The sequence below is a fragment of the Phyllobates terribilis genome, unplaced genomic scaffold, assembly GCF_046119375.1.
Source record: "Phyllobates terribilis strain yellow unplaced genomic scaffold, ASM4611937v1 Scaffold_3__8_contigs__length_932513732, whole genome shotgun sequence".
In the NCBI taxonomy this organism is placed as follows: domain Eukaryota; kingdom Metazoa; phylum Chordata; class Amphibia; order Anura; family Dendrobatidae; genus Phyllobates; species Phyllobates terribilis.
The window spans coordinates 482,832,868-482,859,508 of NW_027362763.1; the positions used below are offsets into that span (position 1 = coordinate 482,832,868).

Consider the following 26,641-nt stretch of genomic DNA (forward strand, 5'->3'; position numbering starts at 1 on the left):
CTGTACAACTGTCATACCCTTGGTTCAGCGTGGGTGGCCTGAGGACAGTGGGAGGGGAGGAGGAGGAGAAGCATGGTCAGTCATCATCTTGGTGAGGACATGGAAGTCTTGCCCGTTACCAGTCTGGCACGCATGGCTGACTTTATGTTACGCTGCCTTAACAATGACCCTCGCGTTGTCAAAATGTTGGGTGACAGTCATTACTGGTTGGTGACCTCCACTACAAGGAGAACTTTCACTCTCTTATTCCTGAGGTGGAGAGGTCTACAAAAATGGGGCAGTATCAGAAGGCCCTTGCTGCAGAACTGGTAAAAAAATTCCCATCTGAACACCCTAGCGGCAGAGGTCACAGTTCGTTGCCCAACCAAGGCGTACAGGCGAGAGAGACGCAACTCCAATCCAGCAGAGGCAGGGGAAACTGTCAACGTTCTGGGACAGTTTTCTGAGACCTGCCCAGCTTACAGGCCCTGAGGCGCGGGGTACTTTCAAAAGGAGTGGAAAGTTTCAAAGATGGTGAGGGAGTACCTTGCCGACCGTACCAGCGTCCTCCGTGATTCCTCTGTGCCTTTTAATTATTGGGTATCCAAGCTGGATGTAACATCCCTGGCGGCGTGCTGGCATGGCTTACCACCTCCCACCATGCAAGACCGCCATCTTGCCTATCAATCCAGGCTGCACACTTTGCTCCAGTACCTGCTTTGTCTCTTGTCTGATTGCTTAGGGCGGCGGTGCGGCTACTGCCTGATTCTTAAGTTACTGTGTGCGCACTCCTAATGCCTCCCCAGCCTATTGCTGTGAGTCACTGGATACTTAAACCCCCTCCACCCAGTAGGGGGTGCCTAAGCAGTACCTTCATTCAGTGTGTTATGTGCAACTGAGTTGCCAGGTCCTGTCCTGTATCTTGTCTGCTTCTGCCCCTGGGGGCTGTATACCCAGGCCTGTTACCTGCATCTGTGACTACTAGTCTGTCTCCGCCTCCTTGGGGGCTGAGTTCCCAGGCTCGTTCCTGTATCTTATTCCTGGTTCAGTTACTGTCTGAATTGTGTCCTAGCCCGTTACCTGCTTTTCTCTATGTCCGAACCTTTCCTTTTCCTGCAGTGTCTGAACCTGCAGCTAACTCCAACTCATTTTCTCAGAACTTCTGTTTGTGAGTTTTGTGTACACTCGCTACTTCATTGTAAGTACCTTGTGTGTATCTGGTTCTGATTGTTCACCGCACCTGCGGTTTTGCTCTGCCCTGCTTGTTCACCGCACCTGCGGTTTCGCTCTGCTCTGCTTGTTCACCACACCTGCGGTTTTGTTCTTCTCTGCTTGTTCACCTCACCTGCGTTTTTGCTCTGCTCTGCTTGTTCACCGCACCTGTGGTTTTGCTCTGCTCTGCTTGTTCACCGCACCTGTGGTTTCGCTCTGCTATGCTTGTTCACCGCACATGCGGTTTCGCTCTGCTCTGCTTGTTCAACGCATCTGCGGTTTTGCTCCGCTCTGTTTGTACACCGCACCTGTGGTTTCGCTCCGCTCTGCTTGTCCACTGCGCCGGTGGTTTCGCTCTGCTCCGCTCTGCTTGTTCACCGTACCTGCTGTTTCGCTCTGCTCTGCTTATTCAACGCACCTGCGGTTTTGCTCTGCTCTGCTTGTCCACCACACCTGCGGTTTTGCTCTGCTCTGCTTGTCCACCGCACCAGCGGTTTCGCTCTGCTCCGCTCTGCTTGTTCACCGCACCTGCGGTTTCGCTCTGCTCAGCTTGTTCACCGCACTTGCGGTTTTGCTCTGCTCTGCTTATTTACCGCACCTGCGGGTTTTGCTCTGCTCTGCATATTTACCGCACCTGCGTGCTTTGCTCTGCTCTGCTTGTCTACTGCACCTGCGGGCTTTGCTCTGCTCTGCTTGTCTACGGCATCTGCGGGTTTTGCTCTGCTCTGCTTATCTACCGCATCTGCGGGTTTTGCTCTGCTCTGCTTGTCTACCGCACCTGCGGGTTTTGCTCTGCTCTGCTTGTCTACCGCTCCTGCGGGTTTTGCTCTGCTCTGCTTTTCTACTGCACCTGCTGGTTTTGCTCTGCTCTGCTTGTCTACCGCACCTGCGGATTTTGCTCTGCTCTACTTGTCTACCGCACCTGCGGGTTTTGCTCTGCTCTGCTTGTCTACCACACCTGCGGGATTTGCTCTGCTCTGCTTTTCTACCGCACCTGTGGGTTTTGCTCTGCTTGTCTACCGCACCTGCGGGTTTTGCTCTGCTCTGCTTGTCTACCGCACCTGCGGCTCCATTCCTGTGTCCCAGTCTGTACTGGTCCCTATCCTGCTTGTGTTCCTACCTGCCAGTGCCCGCCTGTCTGCATGACACCCGTGCCTGCCAATACCCAACTGTCTGCATACCAGCCGTGCCTGCCAGTACCCACCTGCCTGTATGCCAGCCTAACCTGCCTGTTCCTGCATTCCACGGTGTGGGTCAACAGCTGTGACCGGGGTCTGAACAGGAGTAGCACCTGATCCCTCTGCTCGGTTCCACCCTGGTTCACGGAGTCGACTGAGCCACCGTTTGAACTTGGTCGGACCAAATTGATACTTAGTTATGCCCCTCCAGGCACTCCTCGGTTCATGGTCCAGTGGGATCACTAATAATGCTCACACCAGTCAGTCCGGGCATGTGCGTAACACGAGACACTTGGAAAGAACTCACTCTGTACGCCTTGGAGGTGCTGGCCTGCCCTGCCGCTAGCGTGTTTTCGGAGCGTGTTTTTAGTGCCCCTGAGGGAATTATAACTGATAAGCGCACTCACCTGTCAACTGACAATGCGGACAAGCTGACCATTATCAAAATGAACAAGAGCTGGATTGGGCCAGACTTCTTATCACCACCAAATGACAGCAGAGTAACATAAAGTCAAATCCACTGTGTTACTTCGGGAGGTGTATTCCCATGCACCGCTTCACACCCACACATGGGTATACGCTTCCTCATTTCGGCTGTTTTCTGCTCTTCTCCTTATCCTCAGCGTTCACCACCACTATACCACCAGGGTGACTATGGGAGACCCACTCCCCAATGATGGGAATAATGGTTTTAATATGCTGTACTGCATGGCTCTTGAAAGGGGCATTGCAAGTTCCTCCGTTCTAATTTTTGGCAGCTTTTGCTTGGAAGGCATAGGCAAAGACTATGGGAGACCCACTCCCCAATAATGGTAATAATGTATTTAATATTCTGTACTACATGGCTCTTGTAAGGGGCATGATAACCGTCTTGTTAAGCTACTGTGACCTCCATGTCTCTTACAAGGGGCATTAAAACCGTATTGTTAAACCACTCTGACCTCCATGTCTCTTCCAAGGGGCATTAAAACCATCTTGTTAAACCACTCTGACTTCCACGTCTCTTCCAAGGGGAATTAAAACCATCTTGTTAAACCACTCTGAGCTCCACGTCTCTTCCAATGGGCATTAAAACTGTCTGGTTAAGCTACTGTGACCTCCACGTCTCTTCCAAGGCGCATTAAAACCGTCTTGTTAAACCACTCTGACCTCCACGTCTAATCCAAGGGGAATTAAAACCGCCTTGTTAAACCACTCTGACCTCCAAGTCTCTTCAAAGGAGCTTTAAAACGGTCTTGCTAAACTACTCTGACCTCCATGTCTCTTCCAATGGGCATTAAAACTATCTGGTTAAGCTACTGTGAGCTCCAAGTCTCTTCCAAGGGGCATTAAAACCATCTTGTTAAACCACTCTGACCTCCACGTCTCTTTCAAGGGGCATTAAAACCATCTTGTTAAACCACTCTGACCTCCACGTCTCTTCCAAGGGGCATTAAAACCGTCTTGTTAAGCTACTGTGACCTCCACGTCTCTTCCAAGGGGCATTAAAACCGTCTTGTTAAACCACTATGACCTCCACGTCTCTTCCAAGGGGCATTTAAATTGTCTTGTTAAGCTACTGTGACCTCCACGTCTCTTCCAAGGGGCATTAAAACCGTCTTGTTAAGCTACTGTGACCTCCACGTCTCTTCCAAGGGGCATTAAAACCATCTTGTTAAACCACTATGACTTCCACGTCTCTTCCAAGGGGCATTAAAACCGTCTTGTTAAACTACTCTGACCTCCACAGCTCTTCCAAGCGGCATTAAAACTGTATAGTTAAGCTACTCTGACCTCCACTTCTCTTCCAAGGGGCATTAAAACCGTCTTGTTAAACCACTCTGACCTCCACATCTCTTCCAAGGGGCATTAAAACCATCTTGTTAAACCACTCTGACCTCCACGTCTCTTCCAAGGGGCATTAAAACCATCTTGTTAAACCACTCTGACCTCCACGTCTCTTCCAAGGGGTCATTAAAACCGTCTTGTTAAACCACTCTGACCTCCACGTCTCTTCCAAGGGGCATTTAAATTGTCTTGTTAAGCTACTGTGACCTCCACGTCTCTTCCAATGGGTATTAAAATCGTCTTGTTAAACCACTCTGACCTCCACGTCTCTTCCAAGGGCCATTAAAACCATCTTGATAAACCACTCTGACTTCCACGTCTCTTCCAAGGGGCATTAAAGCCATCTTGTTAAACCACTGTGATCTCCACGTCTCTTCCAAGGGGTATTAAAACCGTCTTGTTAAGCTACTGTGACCTCCACGTCTCTTCCAAGGGGCATTAAAACCGTCTTGTTAAACCACTCTGACCTCCACGTCTCTTCCAAGGGGCATTAAAACCGTCTTGTTAAACCACTCTGACCTCCACGTCTCTTCCAAGGGGCATTAAAACCGACTTGATAAACCACTCTGACCTCCAAGTCTCTTCCAAGGGGCAATAAAACCATCTTGTTAAACCACTCTGACCTCCACGTCTCTTCCAAGGGACATTAAAACCGTCTTGTTAAACCACTCTGACCTCCACGTCTACTCCAAAGGACATTAAAACCGTCTTGTTAAACCACTCTGACCTCCACGTCTCTTCCAAGGGGCATTAAAACCGTCTTGTTAAGCTACTGTGACCTCCACGTCTCTTCCAAGGGGCATTAAAACCATCTTGTTTAACCACTCTGACCTCCACGTCTCTTCCAAGGGGCAATAAAACCATCTTGTTAAACCACTCTGTCCGCCACATCTCTTCCAAGGGGCATTAAAACCGTCTTGTTAAACCACTCTGACCTCCACGTCTCTTCCAAGGGCCATTAAAACCATCTTGATAAACCACACTGACTTCCACGTCTCTTCCAAGGGGCATTAAAACCATCTTGTTAAACCACTGTGATCTCCACGTCTCTTCCAAGGGGTATTAAAACCGTCTTGTTAAGCTACTGTGACCTCCACGTCTCTTCCAAGGGGCATTAAAACCGTCTTGTTAAACCACTCTGACCTCCACGTCTCTTCCAAGGGGCATTAAAACCGTCTTGTTAAACCACTCTCACCTCCACGTCTCTTCCAAGGGGCATTAAAACCGACTTGTTAAACCACTCTGACCTCCAAGTCTCTTCCAATCGGCAATAAAACCATCTTGTTAAACCACTCTGACCTCCACGTCTCTTCCAAGGGGCATTAAATCCATCTTGTTAAACCACTCTGACCTCCACGTCTCCTCCAAAGGACATTAAAACCGTCTTGTTAAACCACTCTGACCTCCACGTCTCTTCCAAGGGGCATTAAAACTGTCTTGTTAAGCTACTGTGAACTCCACGTCTCTTCCAAGGGGCATTAAAACCATCTTGTTTAACCACTCTGACCTCCAGGTCTCTTCCAAGGGGCAATAAAACCATCTTGTTAAACCACTCTGTCCGCCACATCTCTTCCAAGGGGCATTAAAACCGTCTTGTTCAACCACTCTGACCTCCACTTCTCTTCCAAGGGGCATTAAAACCGACTTGTTAAACCACTCTGACCTCCAAGTTTCTTCCAATCGGCAATAAAACCATCTTGTTAAACCACTCTGACCTCCACGTCTCTTCCAAGGGGCATTAAATCCGTCTTGTTAAACCACTCTGACCTCCACGTCTCCTCCAAAGGACATTAAAACCGTCTTGTTAAACCATTCTGACCTCCACGTCTCTTCCAAGGGGCATTAAAACCGTCTTGTTAAGCTACTGTGACCTCCACGTCTCTTCCAAGGGGCATTAAAACCATCTTGTTTAACCACTCTGACCTCCACGTCTCTTCCAAGGGGCAATGAAACCATCTTGTTAAACCACTCTGTCTGCCACATCTCTTCCAAGGGGCATTAAAACCGTCTTGTTAAACCACTCTGACCTCCACGTCTCTTCCAATGGGCATTAAAACCATCTTGTTAAACCACTCTGACCTCCACGTCTCTTCCAAGGGGAATTAAAACCGTCTTGTTAAACCACTCTGACCTCCACGTCTCTTCCAAGGGGCATTAAAACCGACTTGTTAAACCACTCTGACCTCCACGTCTCTTCCAAGGGGCATTAGAACCGTCTTGTTAAACCACTCTGACCTCCACGTCTCTTCCAAGGGGAATTTAAACCATCTTGTTAAACCACTCTGACCTCCACGTCTCTTCCAAGGGGCATTAAAACCGTCTTGTTAAACCACTCTGACCTCCACGTCTTTTCCAAGGGGCATTAAAACCGTCTTGTTAAACCACTCTGACCTCCACGTGTCTTCAAAGGGGCAATAAAACCATCTTGTTAAACCACTCTGACCTCCACGTCTCTTCCAAGGGGCATTAAAACCGACTTGTTAAACGACTCTGACCTCCAAGTCTCTTCCAAGGGGCATTAAAACCGTCTTGTTAAACCACTTTGACCTCCACGTCTCTTCCAAGGGGCATTAAAGCCATCTTGTTAAACCACTCTGACCTCCACATCTCTTCCAAGGGGCATTAAAACCGTCTTGTTAAACCACTCTGACCTCCACGTCTCTTCCAAGGGGCATTAAAACCATCTTGTTAAACCACTCTGACCTCCAAGTCTCTTCCAAGGGGCATCAAAACCGTCTTGTTAAACCACTCTGACTCCACGTCTCTTCCAAGGGGCATTAAAACCATCTTGTTAAACCACTCTCACCTCCACGTCTCTTCCAAGGGGCATTAAAACCGTCCTGTTAAACCACTCTGACCTCACGTCTCTTCCAAGGGGCAATAAAACCATCTTGTTAAACCACTCTGACCGCCACATCTCTTCCAAGGGGCATTAAAACCGTCTTGTTAAACCACTCTGACCTCCATGTCTCTTCCAAGGGGCATTAAAACCGTCTTGTTAAACCACTATGACCTCCCTCTCTTCCAAGGGGCATTAAAACCGACTTGTTAAACCACTCTGACCTCCACGTCTCTTCCAAGGGGCATTAAAACCATCTTGTTAAACCACTCTGACCTCCACGTCACTTCCAAGGGGCATTTAAACCATCTTGTTAAACCACTCTGACCTCCACGACTCTTCCAAGGGGCATTAAAGACGTGTAGTTAAGCTACTGTGACCACCACGTTTCTTTCAAGGGGCATTAAAACCGTCTTGTTAAACCACTCTGACCTCCACGTCTTTTCCAAGGGGCATTAAAACCGACTTGTTAAACCACTCTGACCTTCACGTCTCTTCCAAGGGGCATTAAAACCATCTTGTTAAACCACTCTGACCTCCACATCTCTTCCAAGGGGCATTAAAACCGTCTTGTTAAACCACTCTGACCTCCACGTCTCTTCCAAGGGGCATTAAAACCATCTTGTTAAACCACTCTGACCTCCAATCCTCTTCCAAGGGGCATCAAAACCGTCTTGTTAAACCACTCTGACTGCACGTCTCTTCCAAGGGGCATTAAAACCATCTTGTTAAACCACTCTGACCTCCATGTCTCTTCCAAGGGGCAATAAAACCATATTGTTAAACCACTCTGACCTCCACGTCTCTTCCAAGGGGCATTAAAACCGTCTTGTTAAACCACTCTGACCTCCACGTCTCTTCCAAGGGGCATTAAAACCATCTTGTTAAACCACTCTGACCTCCACGTCTCTTCCAAGGGGCATTAAAACCATATTGTTAAACCACTCTGACCTCCAAATCTCTTCCAAGGGGCATTAAAACCATCTTGTTAAACCACTCTGACTTCCACGTCTCTTCCAAGCGGCATTAAACCATCTTGTTAAACCACTCTGACCTCCAAGTCTCTTCCAAGGGGCATCAAAACCGTCTTGTTAAACCACTCTGACTCCACGTCTCTTCCAAGGGGCATTAAAACCATCTTGTTAAACCACTCTGACCTCCACGTCTTTTCCAAGGGGCATTAAAACCGTCTTGTTAAACCACTCTGACCTCCACGTGTCTTCAAAGGGGCAATAAAACCATCTTGTTAAACCACTCTGACCTCCACGTCTCTTCCAAGGGGCATTAAAACCGACTTGTTAAACGACTCTGACCTCCAAGTCTCTTCCAAGGGGCATTAAAACCGTCTTGTTAAACCACTTTGACCTCCACGTCTCTTCCAAGGGGCATTAAAGCCATCTTGTTAAACCACTCTGACCTCCACATCTCTTCCAAGGGGCATTAAAACCGTCTTGTTAAACCACTCTGACCTCCACGTCTCTTCCAAGGGGCATTAAAACCATCTTGTTAAACCACTCTGACCTCCAAGTCTCTTCCAAGGGGCATCAAAACCGTCTTGTTAAACCACTCTGACTCCACGTCTCTTCCAAGGGGCATTAAAATCATCTTGTTAAACCACTCTCACCTCCACGTCTCTTCCAAGGGGCATTAAAACCGTCCTGTTAAACCACTCTGACCTCCACGTCTCTTCCAAGGGGCAATAAAACCATCTTGTTAAACCACTCTGACCACCACATCTCTTCCAAGGGGCATTAAAACCGTCTTGTTAAACCACTCTGACCTCCATGTCTCTTCCAAGGGGCATTAAAACCGTCTTGTTAAACCACTATGACCTCCACGTCTCTTCCAAGGGGCATTAAAACCGACTTGTTAAACCACTCTGACCTCCACGTCTCTTCCAAGGGGCATTAAAACCATCTTGTTAAACCACTCTGACCTCCACGTCACTTCCAAGGGGCATTTAAACCATCTTGTTAAACCACTCTGACCTCCACGACTCTTCCAAGGGGCATTAAAGACGTCTAGTTAAGCTACTGTGACCACCACGTCTCTTTCAAGGGGCATTAAAACCGTCTTGTTAAACCACTCTGACCTCCACGTCTTTTCCAAGGGGCATTAAAACCGACTTGTTAAACCACTCTGACCTCCACGTCTCTTCCAAGGGGCATTAAAACCATCTTGTTAAACCACTCTGACCTCCACATCTCTTCCAAGGGGCATTAAAACCGTCTTGTTAAACCACTCTGACCTCCACGTCTCTTCCAAGGGGCATTAAAACCATCTTGTTAAACCACTCTGACCTCCAATCCTCTTCCAAGGGGCATCAAAACCGTCTTGTTAAACCACTCTGACTGCACGTCTCTTCCAAGGGGCATTAAAATCATCTTGTTAAACCACTCTGACCTCCATGTCTCTTCCAAGGGGCAATAAAACCATATTGTTAAACCACTCTGACCTCCACGTCTCTTCCAAGGGGCATTAAAACCGTCTTGTTAAACCACTCTGACCTCCACGTCTCTTCCAAGGGGCATTAAAACCATCTTGTTAAACCACTCTGACCTCCACGTCTCTTCCAAGGGGCATTAAAACCATATTGTTAAACCACTCTGACCTCCAAATCTCTTCCAAGGGGCATTAAAACCATCTTGTTAAACCACTCTGACTTGCACGTCTCTTCCAAGCGGCATTAAAACCATCTTGTTAAACCACTCTGACCTCCAAGTCTCTTCCAAGGGGCATCAAAACCGTCTTGTTAAACCACTCTGACTCCACGTCTCTTCCAAGGGGCATTAAAACCATCTTGTTAAACCACTCTGACCTCCACGTCTTTTCCAAGGGGCATTAAAACCGTCTTGTTAAACCACTCTGACCTCCACGTCTCTTCCAAGGGGCAATAAACCCGTCTTGTTAAACCACTCTGAACTCCATGTTTCTTTCAAGGGGCATTGAAATGTTGTTTTTAATTATCTCTAACCTCCACGACTCTTCCAACGGGCATTGCATTTCCTCCTAGTTTTAGTCAGCTTTTGCTTTTCAATGCATAGGCGAACACTAAGGGAGACCCACTCCCCAATAAAGGGTAGAAGGTTTTTAGTATTCTGTAATCCACTTCTATTTCAAGGGGCATTGCAGTTCCTCATAATTTTTGGAAAGCGTTCCAGTCACTGCTTAGACCAACAGTGTACAGGAGACCAAGTTGTTATAAATGGAAAAAACGGTCTAGTTAAGGACCTCTGACCTCCATGTCACTTCCAAGGGGCATTGGAGTGCCTCAAAATTTTTGGTAGGCATTGCACTCACTGTATGCCCTATAACCGTGTAGCTGAACTGCTCTTTTTGGAACAGAAACATATCCTACAAGACATTTGTGGTTGACTGCCCTGATATTGATGTGAATGGTCCCTGTTCCTCCTGCTCTTTCTCCTTTGCCACCACCTCATCCATCATTCATCACCTGAAGCTTTGTTTTAACGGGAGTCATAGAGCTTGGATAGTAGCAGAAAAATATCAAGCAATCCTCGGAGGAGGTAGGATATGCGCCAAAACTCTGACCACCTCAGGCCTAGCCGTTACTACATACATGCACTTGCATTCCAAGGAACAGAAAGCTAAGGAGATGGATGGCCTCATGATCATGAATAATTTACTCGTTGTGTAGGAGGCCGACCACTGCTGCTGTCTACCTTCTGAACTTTGTGTTGAAGCCTGATTGACCCAGGACCCGAAATCCTCTATGTCTGCAGGACTTGTTGCGTCCCAGTGTCCAACTGTGTCCCGGCTTCCACAATATTAACCCAGTGTGAAGGCGTCAGTGAGATGGACCATCCCTGGCCACATTCAATTGTCCACGTGTTTGTGATTAGGCTGTCCTTCCCACTAAATACAATAGTAAGGGCACAGGTAATGTTTTGGTATGCACGCTTGGGTATAAGGCGCACTGGGACAAATAGGGGCGGCTGGGGACCGTTTATGGACACCCGGCCACCCCCAGGCGGCTGGGGACCGTGTGTGGGCACCCGGCCGCGGGGCGGCTCGGGACCGAGTATGGATACCAGGCCGCCGACGCAGCCATGATGTGGTGGCCAGATGCCGCCTCCACATGCCTAAAAGGCCCAATTTTAAGTGCAAGCAAGCAGTATGGTATTGCAGCCTAGGGGTGGGTGGGTGGCAGGCTGCATACTTGTGCTTGCAATTCAAGGAATGGGGGTGGTACAATTGAACACTGCCCTGGGACAAGGACTTTTACTTGGATAGTTGCAAGTCTGCATCTTCTGATGCAGCAAGGATCACTTCTGATGGACACACTTTTAGGTAGTGACCTGGGTGTCAGAAATGCTTCCAGGGGTCTTCCCCATACCGTTCCCATGTCTTTTCAGCACTGTATGCATGTGTCACACAGCACATGGCCAGATAAGGTTGTAAAATGCTAAAATGACATTTCCCGGTAAATGCATTTGTCACGGTTGAAAGCAATATAAAAGTGCAAAAACGCATAAAAAATGCTACTTGTGAACATAGCCCAAGGTGTGGAGGAGTATTTTTGTTTTTGGTTATTTATTTTATCTTATACACAAGTCTTTACCCTGGAAAGGAAGTTCCTTAACATATTTCACAGGAAAGCAGTTTCAGTTTCTTTTTTGAACGTTTTATTGTGAGCCCGTAAAAGTGGCTTAATACCTCTGACCACGTTATTGACAGCAGTGACCTGAGGGTCAGAAATGCTTCCTGGGGCGATCCCCATGCTGTCCCCATGTCATTTGAGCACTATCACTATCGTTTTGGGCACTTTTTAGGCTTTCTACAGACTGCCAGGGGTGCCGCCGCAAAAATGCTCAGGTCTCCCATAGACTAACATTGGGCTCGCTGCTCGGGTCGAGCACCCAAGTATCACGGTGAGCTCGGCCCGAGCTTCGAGCACTCGAGCATTTTAGTGCTCGCTCAACACTAGTGATGAGGCATTAAATAAATATAGAAAATTAAATAAATTCTGTAAAAACCAACTCAAGGCAGCAAAGATTGAGACAGAGAGAATCATGGCCAGAGAAAGTAAAAATAATCCCAAAATATTCTTAACTACATAAATAATAAAAAACTAAAAAAGATAGTGTTGGCCCCCTTAAAAATAGTCTGAGTGAAATGTTGGATGAGGATGAGGAAAAAGCCAATATGCTAAATGATTTTTTTCAACAGTATTTACACAATAAAATAGCATGACAGAAAACATGATCAGTGATAACAAAAATTCTCCATTAAATGTCACTTGCTTAACCCAGCAGGAAGTACGGCGGCGTCTAAAAATCACTAAAGTTGACAAATCCCCGGGCCCGGATGGGATACACTCATGAGTACTGCAGGAATTAAGTAACGTCATAGATAGACCATTATTTTTAATCTTTAAAGATTCCATAACAACAGGGTCTGTATCGTATAGCAAATGTGGTGCCAATATTCAAAAAGGGGACAAAAACCAAGCTTGGAAATTATAGGCCAGTAAGCTTAACCTCTACTGTGGGTAAAATCCAGGAGGCTTTCCTAAGAGATGCTATACTAGAGTATCTGAAGAAGAATAACCTCATGACCCAATATCAACATGGGTTTACGAGGGATCATTCCTGTCAAACTAATCTGATCAGCTTTTATGAGGAGGTAAGTTCCGGACTGGACCAAGGAAATGCAGTGGATGTTGTGTATATGGACTTTTCAAAAGCTTTTGATACAGTTCCACACAAAAGGTTGATACATAAAATGAGAACAATGGGGATAGCGGAAAATATATGTATGTGGGTAAAGAACTGGCTCAATGATAGGAAACAAAGGGTGGTTATTAATGGAACGCACTCAGACTGGGTCACAGTTAACAGTGGGGTACCACAGGGGTCAGTATTGGGCCCGCTTCTTTTTAACATATTTATTAATGACCGTGTAGGGGGCATACAGAGTAGTATTTCAATATGTGCAGATGACACTAAACTCTGCAGGGTAATCAATACAGAGGAGGACAATTTTATATTACAGAAGGATCTATGTAAACTTGAAGCTTGTGCTGATAAATGGAAATGAGCTTTAATGGGGATAAATGTAAGGTAATGCACTTGGGCAGAGGAAATAAAATGTATAATTATATGCTTAATTGTAAAACACTGGGCAAAACTGTCACTGAAAAAGACCTAGGTGTATTGGTGGATGACAAGCTCACGTTTGGTGGCCAGTGTCAGGCAACTGCTGCAAAGGCAAATAAAATAATGAGATGCATTAAAAGAGGCATAGTTGCTCATGAGGAGAACATAATTTTACCTCTATACAAGTCACTAGTAGTGTTGGGCCACCCCCGTAGTGTTCGGGTTCGGTTCGGTTCGTCGAACACCGGGATGTTCGTGGAACTGTTCGTCGAACACCTTAGAACACCGTCGAACACCGTTAAAACCAATGGCAGGCAAACAAAAACACATAGAAACACATAGAAAACATCTTCAAAGGTGTCCAAAAGCTGACAAACTGCTCAGAAGACACTATCTTTAAAAAAGCCGGCCGGTAATTCAGCAGAGGCATACACCGGTACCGACAATTTAGACAAGAAGGAATAGAGCATCACACATAGGTTAGATAGATAGAAACATGTCAGTCACATATATAAGAAGTACAGTGACAGTGTTGGTTACTGTACTAGTCATTTAGTGTTAAAGGATTTATTTAAAAAAATATTAGTGTTTTCATGCACCGTCTCTTTAAAAAAGCTGGCCGACAATTCAGCATCGGTACCCGACAATTTATAACAGAAAGAATAGAGCATCACACATAGATTAGATAGATAGAAACATGTCAGTCACATATATAAGAAGTACAGTGATAGTGTTGATTACTGTACTTGTCATTTAGTGTTAAAATAAAGGATTTATTAAAAAAAAAATTGGCGTGGGGTTCCTTTTAATTTTAGTCTGTAGCGGAGATTAAGCAGAGGGCTGGGGCAGATGTTTGAAGCCTGGGAAGGGGGTAATACCTACGGAGCTTCCCAGGCTACTAATATCAGCTCCCAGCTGAATACCTAGCCTTTACTAGTTATTAAAATGGGGAACCCCCAAAAAACTGACATGGGGTCCCCCCTATATTAATAGCTAGCAAAGGCTAGGCAGACAGCTGGGGGCTGATATTAATAGCCCAGGAAGGGTGCCATGAATATTGGCCCCCTCCCAGGCTAGAAACACCAGCCATCAGCCGCCCCAGAAATGGCACATCCATAGGATGCGCCAATTCTGGCACTTAGCCTCGCTCTTCCCACTGCCCTGTAGCAGTAGCAGTGGGGTAATAGGGCTGGGGTTGATGTCAGCTTATAATGCCAGCTGACATCAAGCCCAGGTTAGTAATGGAGAGGCATCTATAAGACACCCCCATTACTAACCCCATAGTCAAAGTTAAAAAAAACAAAAACACCCAGAATGAAGTCCTTTAATTGAAATAAACACACAATTCTTTATTGTTCTAAATTAAACCATACTTACCATCACGCCCATTCCAGCTGAAGCCAACGATCTCCTGCAATAAAAGTAAAATAATAAAGCAACATCATCCTTACCTTTCCATGGTTCCCACGGCAGCTTCAGCTCTGCTACATTCACATGACAGGCTGGATCGCAACAGAACGCTGCCATCCAGCTTGCCATGCCACAGAGACTGAGAAGCGCAGGCATGCTTGCGCTTCTCAGTGTCTGGCTGTGACTGCATAAAGATGAGCCGAGGTCATGTCCAATGAACTCAGCTCACCTCATGCACGTCACTGACAGCGTGGGAAAATTCTCCTGCGCATGCGGTGAGTGCAGGAGAATTTTCCCACGCTGTCAGTGACGTGCATGAGGTGAGCTCATGTCCAATGAACTCGGCTCACCTCATGCACGTCACTGACAGCGTGGGAAAATTCTCAGCGCTCAGTGCTTGAGCAGGAGAATTCTCCCACGCTGGGATGGCATTGAGATGACAGGCTGGATCACAGCTGAGCGTTGCCATCCAGCATGCCATCCTTCATAGACACTGCAGAGCGCAGGCATGCTTGCACTCTGCAGTGTCTCTGAAGGATGGTACCGGTGTATGCCGCTGCTGAATTGCCGGCTTTTCATGTTTCACTGTGAGCACTGTTCCCATCGATTTGGGCAACCACTGTAATGCCACAACCACCATGGCTGTGGCATTACAGTGAGTGGCAGACAATCCCTGCATGATTGGTGCTCTAAATAGCGCCAGACATGCAGGACACGCTTTTGGTGCACGAACAGTTATCGAACATAACCACGAACAGCCGAATTTTTTGCAAATCTTTCGCGTTCATCGAACGACTTGAACACCGCCCAAAACAGCTCAAATTTGAGATTGGCGAACAGTTCTAGTCTAACACCGCTCATCTCTAGTCACTAGTGTGACCACACTTAGAATACTGTGTACAGAACTAGTCTCTGGTGTATAAGAAAGACATAGCTGAGCTAGAGCGGGTGCAGAGAAGAATGACCAAGGTTATTAGAGGACTGGGGGGTCTGCAGTACCAACACAGGTTATTACACTTGGGGTTATTTAGTTTGGAAAAACGAAGGCTTAGGGGTGATCTTATTACTATGTACAAGTACATGAGGGGACAGTACAAAGACCTTTCTACTGATCTTTTTACTCTGAGGCCTGAGACGGGGACAAAGGGGCATCTTCTACGTTTGGAGGAAAGAAGGTTTAATCATAATCACAGACGGGGATTCTTTACTGTAAGAGCAGTAAGACTATGGAACTCTCTGCCGTATGATGTTGTAATGAGTGATACACTACTAAAATTTAAGAAGGGCATGAATTCCTTTCTTGAAAAGTATAATATTGCAGGTGATATATACTAGATTCCTTGATAGGGCATTGATCCAGGGAACTAGTCTGATTGCCGTATGGAGTCAGGAAGGAATTTTTTTCCCCAATGTGGAGCTTAGTGTTTGCCACATGTTTTTTTTTGCCTTCCTCTGGATCACCATGTTAGGCTATGGGTTGAACTAGATGGACTTAGTCTTCCTTCAACCTTAAAAACTATGTTACTAAGTTACTTTGTTACTCCGTCTGACTCTTTCTTTTGTACCTCTGCAAGTACTTCCTGCAATGCTGTGGCGTATTGGGAGACTCCCTTCCCTTCTCGCTGCAATCAATAGAAGAATATTGCCCGGACAGGCCCTCACTAGCCGTTTCACCGTATATCTCTTCCAGAAACTTCACCATCTCTTCTAAGGTGCTACGTGTGGTTTCTGGCTGCAAAAAAACATTTCTGCGCGCCTCACCTTCCAGGGCGGCCACAGCAATTTCAACTTGTAGTTCTGGGCTGACATTATAAATCTTGGCAGCACTCTAAAATCTTGTGACCCTGTCTGTCAAGGATATATTCTGGCCATCAAATTTGGGCAGAACACTAAACAACGTGCTCAAAGGGAGGGCCCTTGCAGGGGTTCCACCATTAACTGCGGTACTCACATTAGCCACATTGCTGTCGGCCATCTCCATCTCTGTAACCTTACCTTGCTCGCATCGCCACTTGTAGTGGTGTCCAAAGAACACCGCAAGGTGGGATTTAAGTACGTCACAGCAGACGAGAAGACTGAAACAAAACTCCGGCTTTATTACATACAAAGTAATTATATGCCGGGAGATGAAAATAACAATATTTACAATAACGATATTACCAACATGAACATAGCTAGATATAGCTGGAGCGAGTCACAAACTATGCTCCAGCTATGGCAATGAAAGCTCAGAACAAACAGTGCACAACCAGTTTCACAAATTACTCTGATCTAATCCCCTCTCTGGCTTTCCGCTATTCGGGCCACGCTGCTACAGCGTCCTAGCTACAGAAAACTACGCTAAACCCTAACATAGTTGACATCGATGGGTCACTCACGCATGCCCAGATCAGGCGCATATGGCGGCCACCGCTTGTTCCTGGTGGGAAAGCGCTGAATGAATTCACTTGAGTCTTTTCCTTGTATACGGACTCTCTTTCTTCCAGCCGACAGGCAAACCTTGCTTCACTCTCACAGAAATGGCTGAGATGCTATGTTGTGTGTTATCTTATGTCCTCAGTCTCCAGGGAAAACGTTGTTCAAGAAAAGGATAAATTTCTCTACTCCTTGACACAGTCCCAAACAACAACTCTTTCTCTAGTCCGTAATCTTCTCTTTCCATAGATTAACAGTGTCTTTCTTATAGTCTCTGGTGATCAGGGAAGCTGACAGTGTCTCCCAGTTACCTCAGACACACATACATCCACACGAGGTCTCTACTTCCTGATTCTCCTTTGTCTCCCAGCACATACCAACAACAGCAGGGGGAGGAGACTAGTCCAACAGCAAGGCTCTGGTGGGAGCATAATGCTTTAAATTCACAGTGTCTTCAATGTCCGTTAAGGGCCGATCCCCTACAGCACCACTATAGGAGACCTACTCCTTTATAATGGGAACATTTTTTTCACTGAGGCCCTCCTCTATGTCTCTTCAAAGGGGTATTGGGGTGCATCCATATTTTTGGCACCCATTGCAGTCACTGTATTTGCAATAACAGAATAGGAGACCCAATCTTTAATAATGGGAACAACAAAGCATAGCAGGCTGATGGCCCTCTAACAATAGTGAGGACTGACTGCTGGCCCTTTAAGAATAGTAAGGGCCACCTGATGGCCCTATAAAAATAGTCTTTGTGACTTTAAGAGTCCCACCTTCATAAATGAAACCGGACGTGTCTGATCATGTTTTGCACACCACATGGCCAGATAAGGTAGTAAAATGTTAAAATGACATTCACTGGTGAATGTATTTTTCACCGTTAAAAGCAATGCATAAGTGCAAAAATGCATCAAAAACACAACGTGTGAACATAGCCCAAGGTGTGAAGGAGCATTTTTGTTTTTGTGTATTTATTTTGCCTTATATACAAGTAATTACCCTGGAAAGGATGTTCCTTAACATTTTTCCCAGGAAAATCCATTTTGGTTTCGTTTTTGTATGTTTTATTGTAAGTCAGTAAAAGTGGCATAATAGTTTGACAACATTGTTGACAGCAGTAACCTGGGAGTCAAAGATGCTTCTAGGGGTCTTCCCCATGCTGCTCTCATGTCATTTGAGCACTGTTCCAATCAATTTGGGCAATTGTTAGGCCGTCTGCAGATCGCTGGGGGGGGGCGGAAAAATGCTCATGTTTCCCATAGACTAATGTTGGGCTCTTTGCTCGAATCAAGAACTCCAGCATTCCAATTTGCTTGACTTGAGCAACGAGTACCCAAGCATTTTAGTGCTCATTCATCACTACACGTAAACCACGATGGGTCCAGGACAAGAGACATATTTATCAGGATGGGGGACATATATACTGAGATGAGAGACAGATATATCATAATGGGCCCAGGATGGTAGACATATATACCAGGATGGTCCAAGGTGTGGAAGATATATACCAGGATGGGCCTAGGATCGGAAACATATACACCAGGGAGACATGCGTATCATGTTGGACCCAGGATGGGGGACATATATAATATACCTCGATGGGTCCAGCATGGGAGATATATCTACCAGGATGGGCCCAGGATGAAGGACATATATACCAGGATGAGGACATATATACCAGGATGGAAGACATATATACCGGGATTGAGGACATATATAACAGGATGGTCCCAAGGATGGGGGTCATATATACCAGGATGGGCCCAGGATGGGAGACATATATCGCAGGATGGGCCAAGGGAGTGGGAAATATATACCAAGATTGGCCATGAATGGGAAATATATGTACCAGAATGAGGGACATATATACGAGGATGGGAGATATATATACGAGGATAGGTCCAGGAGAAGAGACATATATATCAGAATGGGGAACATATATACCAGGATAGGGGACATATTGTCACATGTGACAGACAGTTGCCCTGCAGTTGGTTGCAGGAGATCTTTACGTTTGGCATTACAGACATCTTCTTAGATGAGAGGCTGTCTCTAGAGGCTGTCCCTCTGGTAATTAGCTCCCTGGCCTGGGTGTATATTTACCTGGTGTGTCTGAGAGGGAGGTGCCGGCTATATTCACTTCTACTTGTGAAGGCTTAACAAGAGCAGTACTTCGTCCTCTCTGGAGCTTGAGGCCGAGTTCGCATTTATCTGGAGTCATCTAAAGCTAAGCATTCTCCCCCTGTTTGTCTACCCTCGTTGTCTATAGAGTTTTGTGGAGATTGACTAGTGCTCATCTCCTCCCATCCCTAGCCTTAGCCATATGCCAGAGAAAGACAGGGCGAGGCACATGTGCGGCGATTGCTGAAGAGGCAATATAGGGGCGGTAGTTGAGACAGGGTGATACTAGACCAGACTAGGAGGTCTCCACTTCCCTCTTTTACTAATGTCTGGGCTCCCTGTCCCTCTTCCCTCTGTGTTGCACTGTCTTTTCCACACCTGGCGTGACACATATATACTGGGATCGGAGACTGATATATCATAATGGGCCCAGTATGGGGGACATATATACGAAGATGGTCCAAGGATGGGGGAGATATATACCAGGATGGGCCCAGGATCGGAATCATATATACCAGGATGATCACAGGATGGGAGAGACATTCATATCACGTTGGACCCAGGATGGGGGACACATATAGTATACCTCGATGGGTCCAGGATGGGAGATATACAAGTGCATCTCACAAAATTAGAATATCATCAAAAAGTTAATTTATTTCAGTTCTTCAATACAAAAAGTGAAACTCATATATTATATAGAGTCATTACAAACAGAGTGATCTATTTCAAGTATTTATTTCTGTTAATGTTGATGATTATGACTTACAGCCAATGAAAACACAAAAGTCATTATCTCAATAAATTAGAATACTTTATAACAACAGCTTGAAAAATGTTTTTAAAATCTAAAATGCTGGCCTACTGAAATGCATGTTCAGTAAAGGCACTCAATACTTGGTTGGGGCTCCTTTTGCATCAATTACTGCATCAATTCCGTGTGGCATGGAGACGATCAGCCTGTGGCACTGCTGAGGTGTTATGGAAGCCCAGGTTGCTTTGATAGCAGCCTTCAGCTCGTCTGCATTGTTGGGTCTGGTGTCTCTCATCTTCCTGTTGACAATACCCCATAGATTCTCTATGGAGTTAAGGTCAGGTGAGTTTGCTGGCCAATCAAGCACAGTGATTCTGTTGTTTTTAAACCAGGTATTGGTACTTTTGGCAGTGTGGACAGGTGCCAAGTCCTGCTGGAGAGACGGCTGTGCTGACTTTGGTCTTGATAAAACACAGTGGACCTACACCAGCAGATGACATGGCTCCCCAAACCATCACTGATTGTGGAAACTTCACACTAGACATCAAGCAGCTTGGATTGTGTGCCTCTCTACTCTTCATCCAGACTCTGGGACCTTGATTTCTAAATGAAAATTGGAACTCTGGGACCTTGTGGAGTGTGTCAATGACTGCCTTCTGGACATCTGTCAAGTCAGCAGTCTTCCCCATGATTGTGGAGCCTACTGAAACAGACTAAGGGACCTTTTTAAATGCTTAGGAAGCCTTTGCATGTGTTTTTTGTTAATTATTTTAATTTACTGAGATAATGACTTTTGTGTTTTCATTGGCTGTAAGCCATAAACATTTGAAATAGATCACTCTGTTTGTAATGACCCTATACAGTGGTGGCCAAAAGTATTGCCACCCCTGCAATTCTGTCAGATAATTTTCTTCCTGAAAATGATTGCAATCACAAATTCTTTGGTATTATTATCTTCATTTAATTTTCTTGCAAGGAAATAACACAAAAGAGAATGAAGCAAAAATCAAATCATTGATCATTTCACACAAAACTCCAAAAATGGGCCAGACAAAAGTATTGGCACCCCCAGCCTAATACTTGGCTGCACAACCTTTAGCCAAAATAACTGCGAACAACCGCTTCCGGTAACCATCAATGAGTTTCTTACAATGCTCTGCTGGAATTGTAGACCATTCTTCTTTGGCAAACTGCTCCAGGTCCCTTATATTTGAAGGGTGCCTTCTCCAAACTGCCATTTTGAGATCTCTCCACAGGTGTTCTATGGGACTCAGGTCTGGACTCATTGCTGGCCACCTTAGAAGTCTTTCTCTCAAACCATTTTATAGTGCTTTTGGAAGTGTGTTTTCGGTCATTGTCCTGCTGGAAGACCCATGACCTCTGAGGGAGACCCAGCTTTCTCACACTGGGCCCTACATTATGCTGCAAAATTTGTTGGTAGTCTTCAGACTTCATAATGCCATGCACACAGTCAAGCAGTCTAGTGCCAGAGGCAGCAAAGCAACCCCAAAACATCAGGGAACCTCCGCCATGTTTGACTGTAGGGACCGTGTTCTTTTCTTTGAATGCCTCTTTTTTTTTCCTGTACACTCTATGTTGATGCTTTTTCCCACTTGAAATAGATTACTCTGTTTGTAATGACTCTATATAATATATGAGTTTCACTTTTTGTATTGAAGAACTGAAATAAATTAACTTTTTGATGATATTCTAATTTAGTGAGATACACCTGTATATGGTGGTCCAAGGAAACTGCACATGTGAAAAATACTGGTGAACAGCCAGTCATATGACTGTTATCTGTGAGAAAGAGGCTCCTTAACCACTTCGCGCCAGAGCCTGTTTTTGCCTTCGTGACCGGGCCAATTTTTTCAATTCTGACCACTGTCACTTTATGAAGTAATTACTCTGGAACGCTTCAATGGATTCCCCTGAATCTGAGACTATTTTTTCATGACATATTGTACTTGATGATAGTGGTAAAATTTCTTTGATCTCACTTGCGTTTATATGTGAAAAAATCGGAAATGTGGCATACATTTTGAAAATTTTGCAATTTTCAAACTTTGAATTTTCATGCCCTTAAATCAGAGACATATGTCACACAAAATAGTTAATAAATAACATTTCCCACATGTCTACCTTACATCAGCACAATTTTGGAACTAAAATTTTTTTTTGTTAGGAAGCTATAAGGGTTAAAAGTTGACCAGCGATTTCTCATTTTTCCAACCAAATTTACAAAAACATTTTTTTAGGGACCACATCTTATTTGAAGTGACTTTGAGGGTCCTTTATGACAGAAAATACCCAAAAGTGACACCATTGTAAAAACTGCACCCCTCAAGCTGCTCAAAACCACATTCAAGAAGTTTATTAACCCTTCAGGTGTTTCACGGGAATTTTTGGAATGTGGAAGAAAACAATGAACATTTAACTTTTTTTCACAAAAATGTTACTTTAGACCAAATTTTTTTATTTTAACAAGGGTAACAGGAAAAAATGGAATACACAATTTGTAGTGCAATTTCTCATGAGCACGCTGATACCCCATATGTGAGGGAAAACCACTGTTTGGGTGCACTGCAGGGTTCGGAAGGGAAGGAGCACCATTAGACTTTTTGAATGTAAAATTTGTTTGAATAATTAGCAGACGCCATGTTGCGTTTGGATAGCCCCTGATGTGACTAAACAGTGGAAACCCCCCACAAGTGACACTATTTTGGAAACTAGACCCCTTAGGGATCTTATCTAGATGTGTGGTGAGCACCTTGCACCCCCAGGTGCTTCACAGAAGTTTATAATATTGAGCCATAAAAATAAAATTTTCACATTTTTCCCACAAAAAATGTTTTCATTCCCTAATTTTGCATTATCATAAGGATAACAGGAGAAATTGCACCATGAAATTTGTTGTGCAGTTTCTCCTGAGTACGCCAATACTCCATATGTGGGGGAAAACCACTGCTTTGGTGTACGGCAGGGTTCGGAAGAGAAAGGAGCGCTATGTTGGCTGGGATAGGTTGCAGACACCATGTCACATTTGAAGAGTCGCTGACATGCCGAAACAGCAGAAACCCCCACAAGTGACCCCATTTTGTAAACTACACCTCTCAAGTAATTCATCTAGGGAAGTAGTGAGTATTTTTAATTTTTAAATTTATACCATTGGGCAGTGAAAAAAACATAATTATATTTTTACCACAAAAAAATGTTTTACCCTCAGATTTTACATTTTCACACAGGCAAATGGGTAAAAATGGTGCCGAAATGTGTCATACAATTTCTTCTAAAAGTGGCAATACCCCATATGTGACTGTATCGTACCGCTTAACCATACGGCGAGATCTGGGAGGGACGGAGCGCTATTTGACAATTGGAGAACAAATTATTGTAGAATAGGCATTTGGATTTGGGAGCACAACATTTTCTGAATTTCTTTTGCGGGACAAGGGCCATTTCGCTTTTCCAGAGCCTTTCTGCTACCAGTAACTTGGAATATTTTTAACAGATGACGGACAGATGAGTGGGGACTAGCTTTTTTTGAGGACTGACTTGAAGCTTTTATTGGGAACATTTTACGTAACATTTATCCGGCGCTCTAGACTGAGCACTTACATCGGGATTTCAATCTAAATTTCCAAGTGATGTAATTCAGATGAAACCCCTGTGGGATCCATTCACTGTAATGAGGCAGCAGAGTTACTCTGGACTCCGTCTGGCCTCTGTTTAGTGGTGTCCTTTTTTTCAGAAGTGCACAAAACTGTGGCCAATCAAACTTTTTTTGCACGCCTAAAAAAACTGACACTGTGGGATCACAGGCCAGATGGCATCCACAGTGGCCTATATCTGCCTCATTACAGGGAATCTTCTGTCATGGGTTCCGTCTGAATCATGTATTTCAGAGATTTACACGGAAACTCTGGTGTAAGTGCTCAGCGCAGAGTGCAGGATAAATGTGAGCAGAGCCTTACTGCGATCTTTGGGAGACATAATAAACAAATCAGTAGCAGGTGAAGAATTGGTTTTATTTATTTTTTACGCCGTTCCTCGTGCGGTATAAGTGATGAGATTACTTTATTCTTCGGGTCGGTGCGATTACAGAGATACCAGATTTATATCGGGTTTTTATGACTGACAGCTGTCACACACTAAGAGACGCTTTTCTTTGCAAAATCTAGTTTTTGCATCGCCATATTTTGAGAGCTATAATTTTTCCATATTTCGGCCGACAGAGTCATGTGATGGCTTGTTTTTTGTGGGACGAGTTGACATTTTTATTGGTACCATTTTTGGGTACGTGACATTTTTTGATCGCTTTCTATTCCGTTTTTTGGGAGGTAAAATTAACAAAAACCAACAATTCAGGAATTGTTTTTTGAGGTTTTTTTTATGCCGTTCTGCGTGTAGTAAAAGTGATAAGGCAGCATTATTCTTCGGGTCAGTACGTTTACAGCGATACTACACTTACTGTATATTTTTTTATGTTTTGGCGCTTTTACACAATAAAACAATTTTATAGAAAAAATATTTTTTTGCATCGCTTTATTCTGAGCGTTATAACTTTTTTATTTTTCGGCTGATGGAGCTGTATGGCAGCTTTTTTTTTGCGGAACAAGATGACGTTTTCAGCGGTACCATTTTTATTTCCATTTTGCTTTTTGATCACATTTTTTTCCACTTTTTGTTTGGCGATATGATGAAAAAGCATAGTTTTTTGCTCCGTTTTTTATTTATTTTTGTTACGGTGTGCACAGAAGGATTTAATTAGTGTGACAGTTTTATAGATCGGGTTGTTTTGGACGCGGCGATACCAAATATGTGTACTTTTTTTGTTTTTGCATAAATATACGGATTTTTTGGTTTAATATTTTATTTATTTATTTTTATTTATTTTGCGATTTTTTTTAACAGTTTGAAAACATTTTTTAGACTTTTTTTTACATTTTTACTTAGTCCCTGTATGGGACATTAATTTTTATTTTTCTAATCACTGATGTCATGCAATGTAATAGACATGTATTACATTACATGACATCTTTGCTGACTGTTTCACAGTCAGTGTCTCCTGTTGGACTCAGCTGCAGGCTGAGCCTAGCAGGACACCATATATGGCTGATCTGGAGGCGGTCATGTGACCTCCAGCTGCCATAACAACGGAAGGTCCTGGAAGATATTAGGGGGCTGTCGGAGAGGTAAGTTGACGACCCCCTCTCCTCTCACTATCTTCTATATGCCGCGATCACTATAGATCGCGGCATATAGAAGATAGCAAAGGATCCCTGAGCGCTGCGGGACCACCCACCTTTTTTAAATGTCGGCGCTGCACAGAGCCCAGGCAGCGCCGACGTTTATGTACAGTGGGTGGTCCTGAACCGGTTAATATTAGAAATGCATAAAAATAAGGCTTGTATAAGGTGCCAGACACAGATATGTGTAGTGCACCATGCTGGCCCATAGACTGTTTATCACACCCATACTCTTAGATCAGGCATGTTGCCCACCACTAAGTAATTGAACCCCAAAAGGACAAACAACCAAAGTGTTAGGCCAGCACACAAACTTTTTTTTAAATGTATGCAATGTACATAAGGTATGGCTACGAATCCTCCCACTAAGTTTTGTAATCTTTTGGCACTTACCTTTCCCTGCTCTTCTGTACCCAGCTGATGTTTGCATATCTGCAACATCCTTTTTATGACTTATGAAAATGACAGCACCAATCATTCCTTTCCCTCCTTTATGTGCTCATCTGCATGTCAAAGAAGCGACTCTGCCCAATATGCAGCATTCTACGTTTTCCACCTCCTTCTGGCTGCTCTGTCACCTCCTCATTCTCTCTTGCATCACATGGGATAAATAATCCTCCGGAGCATCTGTGGAGTTCTGCTGTTTCTTCACTAGAAACTTCTACTCTATTCCCTACAGTCATATATATATATGTATATATATACAGTATGGACCAAAAGTTTGCACACACTTTGCCAAGAGTGTGCAAATCAGTCATCAAAGCAAAAGGTGGCTACTTTGAAGAACCTAGAATATAAGACATATTTTCAGTTGTTTCACACTTTTTTGTTAAGTATATAATTCCACATGTGTTAATTCATAGTTTTGAAGCCTTCAGTGTGAATGTACAATTTTCAAAGTCATGAAAATACAGAAAAATCTTTAAATGAGAAGGTGTGTCCAAACTTTTGGTCTGTACTGTATATATATATATCTGTATATATACTGTATATATATATATACTGTATATATATATACAGTTAGGTCAAGAAATATTTGGGCATTGACCGGGTCCTTGTCATTTGGGCTCTGCATGCCACTATTTATATTTTGGATTTAAAATGAAACAACTTAGATGCAATTGAAATGTAGACTTTCAAGTTTAATTAACCCCTTTACAACCTTAGATGTATCCATACATCCAGGTTGCCTGGTACTTAAAGACCTTGAACATATAGATAAGTCATGGCGATTGCCTGCATACAGGGGCTGGGCGCATGCAAGGCTTCATCTGTCTGCTCTCTAAATGCTGTGATCGATTTAGCAGCATTTAGGGGGTTAAAGTGCCGGGAGAGGTGCAGCAATGCTTCTGGCACTGAGTGCCCGGTGTCAGCTGTCAGAATCAGTGCTGCACCGCTCCCAGCACTTTAACCCCCTAAATACTCTGATCGGAATCGATTGCATCATTTAGAGAGCAGAAGGAGGGAGGAAGCCTCCTCTGCCCTTGGAGGGGCACCCCTGTAACGTCATTGCGGGGGCCTGATCATTGCTAGCA

General features: G+C 44.5%; 1 protein-coding gene across 1 annotated transcript in view; it reads right to left on the bottom strand.

Moving 5' to 3' along the window:
- LOC141259637 (amine sulfotransferase-like) overlaps positions 1 to 25,646 on the bottom strand; it is a 209,883-nt gene extending 184,237 nt beyond the window's left edge. Inside the window, exon 1 of the mRNA XM_073675900.1 lies at positions 25,500 to 25,646. The gene's annotated coding sequence lies outside the window, so the exon portion shown is untranslated. The remainder of the gene's footprint in view (positions 1 to 25,499) is intronic.
- Between the last annotated feature and the right edge of the window lie 995 nt (positions 25,647 to 26,641).